This window comes from Vicugna pacos, chromosome 12 (assembly GCF_048564905.1).
Source record: "Vicugna pacos chromosome 12, VicPac4, whole genome shotgun sequence".
Taxonomy (NCBI): Eukaryota; Metazoa; Chordata; class Mammalia; order Artiodactyla; family Camelidae; genus Vicugna; species Vicugna pacos.
In genome coordinates, this window is record NC_132998.1 from 46,230,675 (window position 1) to 46,248,857 (window position 18,183).

General features: G+C 37.5%; 1 pseudogene; it reads left to right on the plus strand.

The window, feature by feature from the left end:
* The first annotated feature begins 8,873 nt into the window (after window positions 1–8,873).
* LOC107034484 (small nuclear ribonucleoprotein G pseudogene) overlaps window positions 8,874–18,183 on the plus strand; it is a 43,103-nt pseudogene continuing 33,793 nt past the window's right edge.

The following is an 18,183-nucleotide window of genomic DNA, read 5'->3' on the forward strand; positions in this document are numbered from 1 at the left end:
CTGCTACCCTTTGTCATATGATACCCCCTCTCATGCCCCCTCCACTGCAGCCTCACTGGTCTTCCTTTGGTTCTTCCTAAATATCAAGCAACCTCCCATCACAGAGCTGTCACACAGGCCTGACAAGTTTTTCTTTTTTCATATTTCAGAGCTCTGCTCAAAGATCCCATCTTCAAAGGAGAAACTATCCCTGACCTCCTTGACCACATCAGTCCATGCATTAGATTAATTTTCTATTTTTGTAGCACTGTACTGGGTACCTCTCCTTGACATCTTTTGACACAGTTGGAGTTTTTCAATTGATTGTGTGTTTACTTCATTATAGTCTCTCATACTCTCTATATTATAAATGCCAAGAAAGATAGAGACTGTCTAGTTTTGCTCACTGTTGTATCCCTAATACCCAATACATTGTTTTGCACATTCTCGGTGCTCAATAAAATGAACTCATGTTTAATGACCCAATCAATTTATTTATAAATTTTTGATATAAAAATAGTCAACTCTTTTCAGTTGATCCCTTGGCTTATGAAGAAAGAAAGAAGACTATAAAAGAAACTGAAAGAATTTTTACTGAGCTCAGGATTTCACCTTGGGGGTAAAAGAAATTATAAGCATATATATATACACACATTAACTAACATTTATTTTCTAAACATAGGTTGTTTGTATATATTCTGACTAGATTTTTTCCCAAGCCATTTTTCGAGACAAAATTGTAAGTGATATGCTTTTCTGCCTGCTATCACCAAGAAGTTAAAAAAATTAAAAAGTCATGCATAATAAAAATTTTAGACCTTGGCCACTGTTTAGCATTGTCTAATTATATGCAGTTTAGTTGTCTGATAGCAAATGCTGTATGTATCTTGGCATCAACATTATTGTTTACATATTACTAATTCCTCATGAGAAACATCTCTTCACTTTGTACCCTAGAGGACTCAATATCTCTCCAGGGGCAGACAGGGATTTATATATATAAATTGATAATAGTCCTCTTTACAAAATTAAAGATGTTGGCCAACTCCTTCTTTGGCAGCTGTCCAATTTGCATAATTGCATTTGCCTTTCTAAATTTCTCCTGAAGCTTCAGTTGAATAAGGTGTTCTTTTGCATTTGCATTTTGAAAAGGCTTAACTGTGCTGCATGAAACAGCTGCCCCTAGCTGCAGTCTTAGATCTGGCTGGTATTGGTGAACTTTCTGTGTGTTGCAAATTACTTTGAGAATTTTCCAATCAAAGGAAAGCCATTAGTATTCATGCACTTATATGAGCAAAATGTTTAGATTTTGTACATTGTCAATTAGCTACAGTGAGCATTTCTAAAGTAACTTTCCAACAATTCTACTCAGTCAGAGTTACTAGCACATTCAGTAGGGTTTGCTTACTCAAAATTGTGCTTAGGATAACATTAACTTAACAGTCAGAGAAGAGAAACATGGGTAGGTATTTTCCTCTTATATCCACCAAACACTCTAATCTAATGTTATCGAATCTTTAAATAAACTAGAAGTCTGAAACTGGAGAAGAGCCTCTCCTTCTCCAAGACCTGCTATACTCATAGGGACCTTCTGAGAAAACAAACAAATGAAATTCCTAATGCAAGACTGGCTGAGGTTGGTTGTGTGTGATTAGCCTATGCAGACCTCAACCAATATACTCCCAGAAGCAACCAATAGGCTGAACCAATAGTGTCTTGGGTAGCCTGAACCAAAAATTCTGCATATGGACTCTGTATTGGATGGTGGCTACAGCAATCCCACACGGGGCTCTAGCTTAGGACATTTACACTCATTCAACATATACATATTGAGAACATACTCTGGGTCAGGCAGGGCAGCAAGTGGGGTAGACACTGAAGTATGGAGCTTACTAATGGGGAAGTCAAACGTTAGTCATATAATCACATGAATGAGTATACATTTAGATTCTAACACACATGCTATGAGGAAGTAAAACAATGTCATGAGAATCTGACTCAATATGAGAGGCTCAAGAAAGTCTTCTCTGAAAAAAAAGAAGCTTGAGCTGAGAGAAAGAAGAAATTAAGGTAAAAAGCCAAAGAATGGGAGAAGAATATTACTAGTAGAGAGAACAGTATTGTGTGATTCTTGTGAGCCATTTAGAAATTATAAACAAGTCAATAAATTAGCGCCACGGGAATGCAGGGAGTGAGGAAGAGAATAGGATGAGCTGGAGACATAGATGGGAGCCAAATCACAGAAGCCCTTGAGGGTTATGTCCTATCTAAAACAACAATGGCAGGTCCCTGAAGGGATAGGAATTGGGCATAGAGAGGAGGTAACATATTCAAAATTGTGTTTGAAAATATTTCTCTGGCTGCAATGCAATAAACTGATGAAGACAAGATACAATAAACCTCCTAGAAGAAAATATAGGCAAAACATTACCTGACATATATCTCAAAAATGTTCTCCTATGGCAGTCTACCCAAGCAATAGAAATAAAAGCAAGAATAAACAAATGGGACCTAATTAAACTTACAAGCTTCTGCACAGCAAAGGAAACCGTCAGGAAAACAAAACGACCACCTACGGAATAGGAGAAAATTTTTGCAAATGATGAAACTGACAAAGGCTTGATCTCCAGGTTATATAAGCAGCTCATATGACTTGACAAGAAAAAAACAAGCAACCCAATCCAAAAATGGGCAGAAGACCTAAACAAGCAATTCTCCAAGGAAGAAATACAAATGATCAATAGGCACATGAAAAAATGCTCAATATCACTAATTATCAGAGAAATGCAAATCAAAACTACAATGAGGTACCACCTCACACCAGTCAGAATGGCCATCATTCAAAAGTCCACAAATAACAAATGCTGGAGAGGGTATAGAGAAAAGGGAGCCCTCTTACACTGATGATGGGAATGCAGTTTGATGCAGCCACTGTGGAAGACAGTATGGAGATTCCTCAGAAGACTAGGAATAGACTTACCATATGACCCAGGAATCCCACTCCTGGGCATATATCCAGAAGGAAGCCTACTTCAAAAAGACACCTGTACCCCAATGTTCATAGCAGCACTATTTACAATAGCCAAGACATGTCAACAGCCTAAATGTCCATCAACAGATGCCTGGATAAAGAAGATGTGGTATATTTATACAATGGAATACTATTCAGCCATAAAAACGGACAACATAATGCCATTTGCAGCAACATGGATGTTCCTGGAGAATGTCATTCTAAGTGAAATAAGCCAAAAAGAGAAAGAAAAATACTATGAGATTGCTCATATGTGGAATCTAAAAAAAAGAAAAAGAAAAAGAAAGAAAAGAAAGTACATATATACAAAACAGAAACAGAGTCATAGACATAGAATACAAACTTGTGGTTGCCAAGGGGGAGGGGGGTGGGAAGGGATAGACAGGCATATGCAGAATAGATAAACAAGATTATACTGTATAACACAGGGAAATATATACAAGAACTTGCGGTAGCTCACAGTGAAAAAAAATGTGACAATGAATATATATATGTTCATGTATAACTGAAAAATTGTGCTCTACACTGGAATTTGACACAACATTGTAAAATGACTATAACTCAATAAAAAATTTTAAAAAAATAAAATAGACTGATGAAAGAGGTAGAGTGGACATAAGGGGATCAAATAGAATGAGTTTGCAGGGGTTCAAACTAAAGAAAATGGTACTGTGGGCTAAAGTAGTGGCAGTAGAAAAGGAGAGAAGTGAATGGATTCACAGGATATTTAGGAGATAAATTTGACAAGATTTGTTACAGGGTGTAGACATGTTGAATTTACGAACCCTTGGAGACATCCAAGTAGAGATATTGAATAGATAATTGGATGCATATGTCAGGAACTCAGAGGTCTGGTCTGGAGGAATAAATAATTTGGGAACCATTAGCCAAGGGATGAAAATTGAACCATGGACATGGACGATACTATCAAGAGGGAATATGTGATAGACACAAAAATGTACCACTGCTCACATCTCCCAACAGACATCCTCGAGCTCTTAGCTCCTTCAGCATCTGCCTCAGCTGAGAGAACTTCCTCATAGGCCTTCACACCGTCTCTGGGTATCCCACTTCTGGTAAATAAGTAAGGCAAGAGTATGAAAATTTTAATATAAATAAACTAGAAGTCTGAAACTGGAGAAGAAGAGCCTCTGCTTTAATTTAATGGTGAGTGAGTCCATAATTCAGAATGCCATCCCCTCCACCCCTGAGTTGCCCAAGCTTTGTTGGGACTACACCAGAGATCAATTTCTTTCTCACAGTTTCACTTGAACGTCTTGCACCCCAACCTCTATCAGAACAACATCCGAACTTGAAGACCGACCCTATAAAAGAGTACAAAATGGAAAGGGGAAAGTGCTTAGAATTAACCAATGAGAGAAAGGTAAATCTCCAAAGTAACAGAGAAGAAAATGCTAGAACATAAGATGGAAAACCTGGATAGCATGGTGTCCTGGAAGCCAAAATAAACGTGTTTCAAGAAGCAAACAGCGGGTAAGAGTGATCAGGAAAAAATTACTGTAAAATATCCATTAGGTTTAAATCATGGAGGTCATTGGAAATCCTAGCCATGGTTGTTTTGGTTCAATGCTAGAAACAACCACCATACTGAAGAGGATTGAAGAGTGAGTTAGCCATGAGAAGATGGACTCACCAAATAATGAAAGCTCTTTAGAAAATTTAGATTTAAAGAAATGGAAAAGATATAAACAAGTTTAAATGTGATTGGAAATAATCCAATTGAGAAGGATACATTGAATAAATAGCAGAGTGAAGGTGGAGAGGAGGAATTGGTAATGTAAGATTTCTGATAAGGCATGAAGGGATGAGATCCAACACAGTTGGAGAGATTGGCCCTAAGTGATCAGGAGACTATATTCTATACTAAAACAGAAGAAAAAGAGAAGAACATGGGTACAGATGGAACTGTATGAATTTGGTAGCAGGAAGCTGAAGGAGTTCCCATCTGATGCCTTCTATTTTCTTCAGGAAGTAGGAGGTGAAGTCATCTGCCGAGAATGAGGAGGAGTTAAGACTATTTAAGGTTCAAGTAGAGTGTAGAATGCTTAAAAAACAATCATTGAAAATAGAGAGAGAGAATTTACCAGGGAATCATTGAAGAATTGGCAGTTAAGTCTACTTAAATTCTTTAAGTAGAATGTATTGGAATCAGTCTGTCTGAGAAGTGACTTTTTTGGTAGTGCCAAACTGTTAAGTTGTAGATACAGAGCAGGCACATAGATATATTCACCCACAGTTGGGCTTTTTTTAGATAAATGTAAAATCAATGTTTAAGAGACAAAGGCACAAGGGAGTCAACAGTATCAGTGAGAGTGTTATTCAGATAAAGGACTCTGGGATCTAAATTAAATAATGATGGTGAAAGAATGAAAAAAGATAAGAAGATGGGAGCTGATGGACTGGAAGAAAGTAAAGGGGCTACCACATTAGAGCAATATTTCTCCAGATCTGAGGATCTTGTTAATATGAAGAATATGATTCAAGTCCGGAGGGGGGACCTGAGATTCTGCATCTCAAACAAGTTCCAAGTGAATGCTGATACTGCTGGTCTGAGGACCAGATTTTAAGAAGCAAGGCATTAGAAGTTCAAATGAGATCAAAAGTCATTTTGAATTTGAGAATGGAGAGAGAAAGAGAGATCATAAGAAGAAGACAGAAGCAATAGGAAAAAAGCAGTGGACAATTAATCAGAAAAAGAGAGAAGTAGAAACAAAAGAAAGCTGGGGCATTTGAATTTGAGAGGAGCTCCAGATGCCCACTTCTGTGGGTGGGCAGATGACCAGGTCACCAAAGATGATATGAGATCACTAGAGCTGCAGAAGCTGAACACTGAACAATGATGAATGGGATTCCATGAAGGACCCTTGTACAACTGCTAACGAGGCTTCCTCTGTTACTGTTCATCCCCTCACATCTTTCCAGAATATCCCCATTCACATGAAGTTGCCTGAGTGACTCTCTGTCCTGATCACCCAGGAGAATCTGACTAAAGAAGATGCATTGCTGGTCACTGTCAACTAGATTGCAGTTCAGTGTGGGAGGGATACCCACACTATTATTACCAAATAACTCTATTTCAACTGGACTTTTAAGATGAAATTCCAACACATTCCAGAGTCCCAAAAGACAAGATAGGACAATCTGTAAAATGATTAAAAAGAAAAAAGAATGGAATGTTTTTGGCTTAAACATATCTGAATAGTAAGGAAGGGGAAAGGAAATTATTAGAACTTCTAGAAAGAAAGATCCTATCCTGACTTTAAGAGAAGAATCTTAAATCTAGAGGACTCAAAAGAGATTATCTTACCTTAGGCTCAGGTGATAATAGGTGTGTCTGCAAAATCCATTTTTCTATCCCTTCCAAATCTTCCCAAAAAACTGTAAGCTGCCTTCTAGTTCTTGAGTAAGCAGCTAAAGATTTCCTCAAATGCTGAGTGGAATCAACCATCAGGGTTTATATTCAAACAATGACAAAATAATAAAAATGATAAATGAAAACAATATGTGTCATTCAAAGTGAATTGATCCAACTCAAGCCCAGGAGGAAAAATAAGGTCAAATTAAACAAACACTAATAATGTCTGATTTTACTATTAAATTTTGTGCGTAATGTTTGATTTTCTTTAAATCTTGTCTTGGGTAATAATGATGCTTCCTTGGAAATGTAGTGATTAGCTATTAGCAAATGTTTGTTTTGAAGAGAGAGTTCTAAGTTTCATGGAAAGAAAACAACAATTGAAAAGAAAAACAGGCTTACAGCTGTAACCTCAAAACCATACTTCAAAAATTAAACTCTCTAGACCACAAACAAGCCCCCTTACCCAGGCGCAGGTGGGTAATAAGTGTATATAAGTAATAAGCTGTGATGTCATAAGTTTTCCAGCAGAGTACTTAGGAATTAGCAAGCAGCCCTGTGTTAACTGCCCTTGCAAGGCTGAAATCTGTAATGAGATGACAAATGGCACAAACATGTGCCGTTCAACAATAGCTTCATTGCATCAACCTGAATCAATAAGAAACAAAGTCATTTCCGGAGCCATAACCCACTGGTAAACATGGGGAGCAACAGGTTTTCCTGATATTCCACCATTCACATAAACTAGGCAAATGCCCATTCCCAGGTTAGTCTTGTACACCTGTACATTTTGGGGCAGAAATCATTATTTAATATAAACCAGAAATTTATACTTCAAGAAGAGTAACAATACTTGAAACTGGCCATAGATTATTCCAGGAAGACTATTTATGGTAGTCAGGCAAAAGGAACTGATTACCCAGATTCTTGTATACATGGGAAAATTTGATTCTTATAACTACACAGTTCAACTTATGATGCAAAGCTTGTCAGTATCATCAATGAGCTCATTCTTTACTGAATTAGAGAGATCTTACCTTGACAGAAGAGTAGACACGTGACATTAACAGTGCTGTGTTACTCCCTGTATAACAGTATCTCTGAACTCCAGGGCATTCAATGATATATAGTTTAATCAAAAAAGGCAGAAGTCTGGCCTAAAAAGAAAAAGTTGCAGTTTACGAGATTTTGGAAATTTGAGGCCCAAAGAGGCCGGAGAAAAAACTTGCACACTCGCTCTTTCCATTTCTTACACACTTTTCAAAACAAGCACTATGTTTTTTGTTTTAATGGCTTTTATTTTTTAACCTCTTAATAAATTACCCAGTGCTTAAGCTCATCATGTACCCAAAATTGGGATCACAAATTAAAATAACTACTGGGGTTAGGAAGATACAGCAAAGGAGTAAAGTCATTTTTATGTCAAGTTAAAGAAAACATGCAGTAGTGAAACCTGGCAACTTGTAAAGTACATGACCCATTGGAGGGTCTTAATATTTACTTACTTCTACTCAGTTGTCACCCATAGAAACGCAGGCCGAGTATTGCCAGATGTTCCAAATTTTCAAGATATACTGTAAATCTGAATTTTTATGTGCTGTATCCTGGATATTAAATTTGGCAACAATTTGAACATTGTTTGGAAATGCATGGGGACTTCTAATTGGGATGGTTTAGTGAGGTCATAAATTACCATGCCTTCTCTGTTCCAAGCCCTTAGCCATGATTGGAAATGTATAAAAATATAAAAGCTATTATGACATTAGCTGGGGACAAGACTAAGATAAATATCTCCACTGGCCAGCAGCAGAACAGAAAGTTAAGGCAGTGAACAAGGCAGGCGGATGAGTAGCCAGAACCCAGCACCCTCCCTGAAGCTTCAGCTAGGTTGGAACTATCAGACACAAGTAGGATGCTTAGAAAACAACTCACTTGCTGCTAGGGACTGTGATTTATTAGCAACTGTTGGATCTGAGAAAGGAGGAGAAAAAAAAGACTCAGCCTTAAGACCAGAAACTTATTCAAAGACTGCCTAGCTTCATAATTCTATCCGTACTATCCCCAATGTAATCGTGGACCAGGAGCCCCAAAACAAAACAAACTCTAGAGATTTTGTCAATGCTGTCTACCAAATCAGTATGATAATTCTCCAATCACGCGGTTTTTTCATTCATCCACTCAATGATTTACTCAACAACTGTTTATTGAGTAGCAGGACATGTCAGGCATTATTCTAGATGCTGGAGGAAAAGGAGTGAATAAAAGAAAGAACTTGCATATTGTAATTACATTCTAACTACACGGGAGGGGGCAGCATGGGAAACACATCACAAATATACAGAAGAATACATATGTCAGAGGGTAAAAGTGCTAGGAAGAAAAAAGAAACTAAGGTAAGGAGGAAGAAGAGCACCAAAGCGGAAGGAAGGAAGCCCCAGAGAAGACCTAGTGAGGAAGGAGCCAGCCATACAGGTTTGTAGGGGACACATGTCCCAGGAAGACGGCACAAGAAGTTCAAATGCCTCAAGGCAGGACCACAATGCATTCGAGGAGCATCAAGGAGACCAGTGTGACACGAGAGGAGTGAGCAAAAAGAGAGGTAAGAGTAAAGGATGGAATTGGAGCAAAAGGCCAGAGCATAGAGCCTTCTAGACCATGTTAAGGTCTTTGGCTTTTACTCCCAAGTGAGGTGAGAAGGCACTGGGGGGTTTTGAGGAGATGAGAGACATGATGTGACATATATTGAGAAGACCAGTATGACAGCCTCATTGAGAAAAGACTGGCGTGAACTGTAAAAAGAGACAAAGAAACAAATTAGAAGCCTATTCCAGTAATCCAGGCCAGAGATGAGGATGGCTCAGAGCAAGAGGGAAGCAGTGGAGGTGGTGATAAATGGTTAAAATATGAAAATGTGTGGAAGATAGAGGTAAGAGGATTGCTGTTAAATTGAATGGGGAGTTTCAAAGAAAGAGGGAAGTCAGAAAATGACTCTAGACTTTTTGGCCTCCATAGCTGAAAGAATAATATTGCCATTTACTGAGACTGGAAAGTATGTGAAGAGGTTAGATTTGAGGTTGGAAGTTGGGTGAGAATCAGAGCTGGAGTTTTGGGACACGTTAAGTTTGTGGTATAGGGAAGATATCCAAGGGGAAACTTCATGTAGAAATCCCAAGGGGAGGTGGAGGCTATGGGTAGAAATTTAGAAGATATCAGAGGAATCATGAAATTTAAATCCACGAGACTAGATGAGATCAGCAGAAGAGAGCATGTAGATTTTTCAGGCGGTTTGAGTAGCACACTCCAACCACACAATTTGAGAAGAGTTTAACAAAGGGTCTTTTTAAATGGTGTGGCAGATTATAGGGTAAAGAATAAGGAATAATGCACTACCCTAACAGCAGGTAGCCTAAAGGGGTAAGGGGAGGGGGCAGTTACCAAGAACACAGAGGAGGTCTCGACTAAAGGAAGAAGGCCCCCTAACAAGAGCTGTAATCTTCAGTTTAGGGAGGCCACACAGCAGTCAGGAGGACAGAGGAATAAATACCCCACCTCCACTCTCTTCCCAACCTCCAAAAGGAAGATAAAAGCCAGGGAATCTGTTGATACAGCACATTAAAATCACTTCTTAGGGCACAAATCAAGGAGAAAGCAAGAGTGGAGAAACAAAGAAAGATACTCAGATACAGAAAACAAATCTGTGGTTACTGGGGAAAGGGAAGGGGGTGGAGGGAGAGATAAATTGGGAGACTGGGACTTGCAGATACAAATTACTATATATAAAATAGATAAACAACAAGGTCCTACTGTATAACACAGGGAACTATATTCAATATTTTGTAATAGCCTATAATGAAAAAGAATATGAAAGGAATATATAAATATATGTATATATATATTCATATATATGTATGTATATGTATATGAATATGTATATATATATTCATATATATATATATATATATATGAATCATTATTTGTTGAAAAGACTGTTCTTTTTTTATTGAGTTCCTTTGACACCTTGCCAAAAATAAATTGATCTTAAATGGAAGGGTTTATTTCTAGATCAATTCTTTCCCATTGATTGATATGTCCATTTCTTATAGTCCTGCACTGCCTTGATTATTGCAGCTTTGCAGTAAATTTTGAAATCAGGAAATGTGAGTCCTCCAATTTTGTTCTTTGTCAGGATTGGTTTGGCTAGTCTAAGAGCCTTAAGTCTACGTATAATTTTACAATTAGTTTGTTAATTTCTTTTTTTTAAAGCAGCTGGAATGTTGATAAGAAGTGTATTGAATCTGCAGATCAGCTTGAGGAGTATTCCCATCTTAATACTAAGTCTTCTAATCCATAAGCAAAAGGTAATTTTTCATTTATTTACATCTTCCTTAATTTCTTTCAAAAATGCTTGATAGTGTTCAGTGTATAAGTATTGCACTTCTTTTGTTAACTTTATTCCTAAATATTTTATTCTTTTTGACGCTAGTGTAAATAGAATTGTTTTCCTAATTTCCCTTTTAATTGTTCATTGCCGAGTATATAGAAATACAATTGATCTTTGTATTCTGATCTTACACCCTGCAACCTTGCTGAATTTGCTTGTTAGCTCTAATAGGTTTTTTCCTAATGTGGATTCCTTAGGATTTTTGTATATAATATCATCAGCTTGCCAAACTGATGCCAAACTATTTCTTTTGCCTAATTGTTCTGACTAGAACCTCCAGTAGTGTTGAATAGAAGGGAACTATGTATTTTTTTTTAAATTCATAGTCAAACATGATTTATTTCAGTAACTTAAAGGTCATTCAATATGATAATATAAGTTAAAGTAATATATTGGATGAGAAATTTCAAATGATCAATTAAATTTATTTATGTAAGGAATACATTATTGTGCTTGCTATGTGCTAGATGGTTGTAAGCACTTTACAAGTATTAACTCATTGAATCTTTAAGACAACCCTACGATTAGGTGCTGTCATTCCCTCTATGACACATGACAAAATCAAGCCAGAGTTAATTTGTCCAACATAACACAGCAGTAAGTGACAGAGCTGGAACTTAACCCCAGGCAGGTTGGTCCAGAGTCCTATCTCTTAACCAGATGAAATATTGATTCACATATATAGTTATTTATCAAGTAGTTTAATGATGGAATTTGAGAAGCATTCTTTTAAATGTCAGGAAAAAGACAAGGATGCCAGCTCTCACTACTTCTATTGAATAGTGTAAGTTCTAGTAAATGCAAGTTAATAAAATGTTTTGGCATAACAACTGGACAGGTAGAGACCTAACTATCATTGTTTATGGAAAATACGGTTGTCTGCACAGAAAATTCAATAGCCTCTAAGTTCAGCCATTACAATTTTTAAAAGCCAGCAGATTTATGAATAAAAGAGCTCCATACAAAAAATTGACACCATGTTCCTAAGCATTGGTAATAACCCATTAGATAATATAACCAAAAGATTCCATTCAAAACAAATACTAGAAGATATCTAGTATTTGTTAACAAAAGATAAACAAGTGAGGGAATGAAGCATTTGAGAAAAGAAAAGAATGTAGACCAGTGTGACTATAGTATAGGGTTTCTGCAAGGGGAGTTCAGAAAGGGAACTTAGCCAGATGAAAGAGGTTTCAATATACACTACATTGATGGTTTTTGAGCAAGTAAGTGGCAAATTAATGTAATAACTAGGGAAATTTAATCTGACACCAGTTAAATGGAATCCCTTGTTCTTAGCAGCCCAGAAACTGTGATGCTGGCAATTAGTTGTAACCACCGCCTCCGGTGGAGATTTTTACAGCCAGAGCATTCTCGGTGAAGAGCAATCTATGGCCACTGGCCCAAATAAAAGGAAAACCAGTGTTTTAGATCTGATTATATTTTTCCTGTACAGTAAAACTGAAAAGCAGAAAAGACCGCTACAGTGCTGATTGTCAGACAAACTCCATTTGGCCTTCATATTTTCAATATGAGGTCAAATGACAGAATCTTGAGTCATCCAGCAGCCTTGTGGATGACCAGATCTTCTCTCTAATGACTAATTTTGGCATCTAGAAAAAAGACTAAAAATATTACTGTGATCATAGGCCAAATTCACTTATTTAAAAAAATGAGACTTCAGGCTGGTTTCATAAACTTGTAATGAAACCACGGTAAGAAAAGGCAATAACTCTAAGGGTTAAACCACAGAATAAGATTTTAACATCTAATCCTGATGTTAGTTTGGCACTGTATAGAGGGTCTAAGTCCCCAACGGACCTATTTTTCCTAATCAGAAACGAATATATTCAGACCCTTATCTTCTTGGACTTCTCTGTAACAGTTTTCATTCACCAGTATTTATAGGGCCCCTGCTTTGTATCAGGCACTGTGCAAAGTCCAGGGAACTGAGCCAAGAGCAAAGGCGATGCAGCACCTGCCATCTCAAAGTTTACATTCTTGCCTGGAGTCCACGCTGCTGAACACTCGTCTAGGAAAGCCCTCTCCAGAGTTCTCCCTGCCTCCCTCACCACTGTCTCCTCCACTGGCTCCTTTCCTTTTGCTTTTCTCTTCGTATCAGTTGCCCTCAATCCTCCACCATCCTCTCTCCCAGTATTCTCCCAGAGCAATCTCATGTACTCCCTTTTTTTCTCTTTCATTTATCCTTAAAAACTGTATCTATGGATTCTGATCTATATGGATTTCATACAGGAATTCGTATACATGTGTATTACTAGGTGCCACTGTTCTCAACATTTTGCAAATATTAACTCATGTAATTCTCCTAACAACTACTTGAGGTAGATAGATACTATTATTTTGTCCATTTTCCAGACAAGGATACCAAGACACACACACTGACTGAGAAAGAGGCAAAACTAGAATCTGAACCAAAGCAGACTGTGCCTTAAACCACTATGCTATGCACACTCTGATGACTTCAACCTCCATTGGACGCCTCCATTTTACAGATTATTAAATCAGAGCTTTCTGTATTGATTCATGGTTTCCAAAGTCTACCAGAAATTTATGCCTGAACTTTCACGAACAACTCAGAAACACCATTCCTCAAATTTCTCCTCTTCCGTGCTCCACATTTTATATTCAAATCCCCTTCAATTTCCTTTTACAACAGAGTCCTAACAGACCTCACTGCCTCAGCAGTTCCCATAGAATAATCTGAGATCATCTGCGTGTTTCTGAGACTCTTTCCAGGGGTTCACAAAGTCAAAATTATCTTTATAATAATACTAAGGTGCTATTTGCCATTGTTACTGTGTTGATATTTGCACTAAGGGTGCAAAAAACAGTGGGGGTAAAAGTGCTGACAACTTAGCGTTAAGTCAGTGGCAGAAAACTATAGTCAAACATTATTGCAATCTTTGCCACCATTATTTAAGAATATCTTTGATGAAGCAATAAAAATGACTGGTTTTTCAAAATCTTAATTCTTGAGTACTCATCTTTTAAATATTTTGGATGAAATTAAAAATACATATAGAGCATTTCTGACATACTGGCACTGCCTGTCTTAAAAAAAAGCAATTATGTAAATGTTCGAGTTGTAAGCTGAATTTTTACAACACTTTTTAATGAATATGAGGAAAATGCAAATATTGGAAATTTTGCATCTGATTCCATGAGCCTGATTTCGTCCCAATATTTAAAGATTTTTCTGTTGAGGTCAGTGATGCTATTAACAAACATAATATTTTTATATTGTATATGGAAATGTGTGAACATCTGGAAGATTTACATAACTTAAGAAATCAACATTTTTCAAATGACTAATACATGATGTCACAAAATCACATATGGTCAAAAGAGTCACTCAAAATGCAAGATAATTTTTAAGGCAACGTAGTAACAAATATGGTTTCAGATTCTACACTACAATAAGTTCTATGAAACTACCATTTATAGAATTCCAATTTGTTATCAAAGAATATCTAGGCATCCTAAGCTTGGAGTTCCTCCGCTATGACACAAGCCCACTGCATGCGGAACACGTACCTGGGCTCCTCTGCATCCCCCCACCAGGGGATTCAGAGAGTAAGAATAATGGATGCAAACATGATGTTCATGCTGCTTGCTGTGCCATGAGTAATGATCCAAGAATTTCATGTCTTCTGCCAGCATCCACAAAACTGTACAGGCTTATTTGTTAGCTCGTAAGCGAGGTAAAATCTCAAACTATTCACAGTTCTTGGTGAGCAATGAGTGAGGAGAAAATCTTTTGACTAGGTAAAGTGATGGTGTGAGGCAATCCCAGGGAATAGATTAAAATGGTTAGGATAGAAATAGCCTAAGGAGGACCACAACTACAGGTCATAGGCAGCCACTGAACGTGTTTATTCTGAGTAAAACATGACAAAAGTGTTACTTTAATACAATTAATCTGACTACGGTATGCCAACAGCAAACATGAAGCTGAAACTAGACCCAAGTAGCAAGAGCCACAGCAATTAACATTTACTGAGTGCTTATTGTGAAGGCGTTATGATATGGATTCAATTTAATTCCCTTTATGACTGAACAAGGTCATTATAATAAATATTAATACTTAAGCAGTGCTTGCTAAGTGAACAGCTTTAAATACATAAACTCACTAAAGATGCTCAACAATGTTATAAGATGGTACTACTATTATCACCACTATACAAATAAGGAAACCAAGACATCTAAACATTAAGTAACTTGCCTAAGGTCACAACAAAGCACAAACAAGTAAATGGTAGAGGTAGGATTTGACCCTAGGAAACTTTTCTCCCAGAAACTGTGTTCTTAACCATTATTCTATACTTCCTCTTTCGTAAGACATGCACAATCACTATACGCATTCTACAGCTATGTAAAGAAGTACAGCAAAATTGTCACCTACCCAAAGCAATAAAGCCGGTAAGAGGTAAAGCCGAGAGTACTTTGCTAATTTTAAATAAATAGAGACTACATAGTCATTTGTATAAATGTCAATTTGTAGACTTAATTTCGTTCTTTTCAACTAACCACTCCCTTTCTTTTTTTTTTTTTTTTGGTTTGGTACAGTTGTACATTACAATACGATTACCGCTGTAGTGTTACCTAACACCTTTATCATGTCACGTAATTATCATTTCTTTCTTGTGTTAAGAACAGTTAACATCGATTCTCTTGGCAACTTTGAAGTTTATAATACAGTATTGATGACTATAATCACTATGTTGTGCTTGAGATTGCCAGAACTTATTCATCTACCAGTTGCAAGTTTGTACCCTTGAACAACAGCTCCCCATTCCCCCCATCCCCCAGCCCCTAACCTCCATTCTTCTTGCTGTCTTTACAAATTCAGGTTTGTTGTTTTTTTTGTTGTTGTTGTTCTTTTTTAAAGATTCCACGTGTAAGTGATAAGGGTAGTTGTCTTTCTCTGACTTAATCTCAATTTGGATAATGCCTTTAAGTTCCAACCATGTTGTCGCAGATGGCAGGATTTTCTTCTTTCTTCTGGCTGAATAATATTTACATATACTTATATACATATGTATATGGTTTTGATTTAAAAGAATTCTTTTGATTACTGTTATGCAGAGGGCACTGACTCAGACTTAAACTAGACCTGCACTCATTATCCTGGTGACCAAAATAGGCAAATGAGGTAAGCAATGTCTTACCGGATGACATCACTTAACTTAGGACTCTGACTGAGATTGACTAGAATCCAGCTGAAAACTCAGTGTCAGCAACAACTGGAAGCAGGGCCCCACTCTCCCCCTTTCTCTCTCTTTCTCTGGTATCTCTGCTTCTCTCTGACCATTGACGTCATTCTCAAGTCAGATTTTCTCCATGAAGCTGAAACTACGTCTGTTGTCATCTCCAGGCTCACACCTTACTAGCTTCACCAGCAAAAAGGGAAAAAAAACTTCCCCAATTCCAGTTCAAAAAATACCCAGGAAAGGACTCCACTTAGTCTAGCCTGAGTCATCAACTCACTTTATGACTAATCTTTGTGAGCAGGAGGGTAATGCACTCACCCAGGTCACTGATCCATCCCTGGAAGGGGGCAGGGCTGGGATCTATAAGGAGCAAGCCAGGAAATAATGATTGGTAGTCCCTTCCACAACCATGTGATTGTAGTTCAAGAGCTATTCCCTAAAAGAAGTAGCCCTGGAAAGGGTTGGGGGATGGTCTCAGACAACCAAGAGTAATAGATCTTGACAACATCTGAACAGGGATTCTTTCTATTTGGCTTTCATTGCCTTATTCACGGATATCTGGACTTCTCTAATGAGACAGTGATCTCGTTGGGGAAGGGGACTGAGCTCATACAGGGTATTTTCATACATGGAGTAAATTCCTGTTAAAATAACGTTCAGCCAACCTTCATGGCCGCACTGTAAATGTGAAAAGCTTTCTTGGGTTGAGGGCAGCAGTAGTTTTAGGGAGACTGCCATTGTTCCCAAGCAGATGGTCCCCACATTGCTTTGTCTTTATAGCACTAACAGCTCACTGTCACTAACAGCTCCGTGTAGTTGAATTAAATGCCCATTGATTTCTGACTCTATGATGGTACTTAATACATTCCAGGTTTTTTAATGTTTATATTACACTCTTAACACAGCCTGTTTTTAAACTTAAAATAGTATCTACTATTTTTTAAGCACTTAGTTTGGTGTTTTTATGTATCTTAGAAAATTCAGCAAAGTTAGGATTTACACACAGACACACAGTTAAGATGACTGTAGAAGCTGAGGTCTAGAGAGACTTAGAAGTGTGCCCAAGCTCACAACCCTTGTGTGTGGTATAGTCAGAGTTCCCATACAAGTCTGTCTGACATCTAAGCCTGCCTTATGGCACTATTTGGCAAAAAAAAAAAAAAATCATATCTTAATTGCATCCCTAGCTATTGCACAGTTAATGTTTCCTTTGAAAGCCATTAGTGTACATTCAGTCCAAGCAGAAATGTTCACCTCCTAACATAGTGACACTTTCCCTTCCACACACCCAGCACGGAATTTCCAAACATTCATAATCATCTTCACGTTAAGCTACTTGTTTAGAAAAGTCATCATCTTGAACACTTTTGGCTGTCAAGAACTGGGACAAATTTGCGTTCTCATGGCCCAGAGATGATTTTCTAAAATTACCTTCAGGAACAAAATCATCACCAAGATTTTGGTTGGTGAGAAGAAAAACTATGGGTTTTTTTAAATTTTGGGGTTTTTCTTGTTTTTGTTTTTCCTTACCAAAGAGATCTTCCTCACATGTTCTGAAAACCTCATCTGGGGCAAATATCAAAACCAGCTTCAACCAAAAAAAAAAAGAGTGAGTAATAGGCGACTGTTAGCTAAAGGCCTTGAACACATCACTCGTGTCAACACCTCTCCTTCTGGAAGCCATGATGTTAAAGTCACCAAGAAAGGCAAAAGAAAAAATACTTCACTGAGCCACATGAACCCAGAAGGGATGACTAAAGAGAACGGCCAAGTGGTCCATAAGCAGGATAACTGTGGATAGGAAGGGAACCGTGAGGTCTAACCCAAAACTGTTTATATTTCATAATGATGACTACAGAATCACATGAGATAAAACACATTTATTACCAAAAGTGAAGATGTTTCTCCTTTTGTAATTATAGAATAAACTCAGTAAACATGATCTGAATCCAACAAGATTCCCTAAATTTTCCTCTGGAACTAAAAGGACCCAAAGAGTTTAGACAATGCATTTTGGGGTTATAGTTATTTTTTCCCCTCCTTTTGTTTTCTGAAAGAAGTTGGAGTGTACCAGCTGATGTCACTGACATAGCTTGACATTGCTGCAGGAGAGGAGATAGAAACA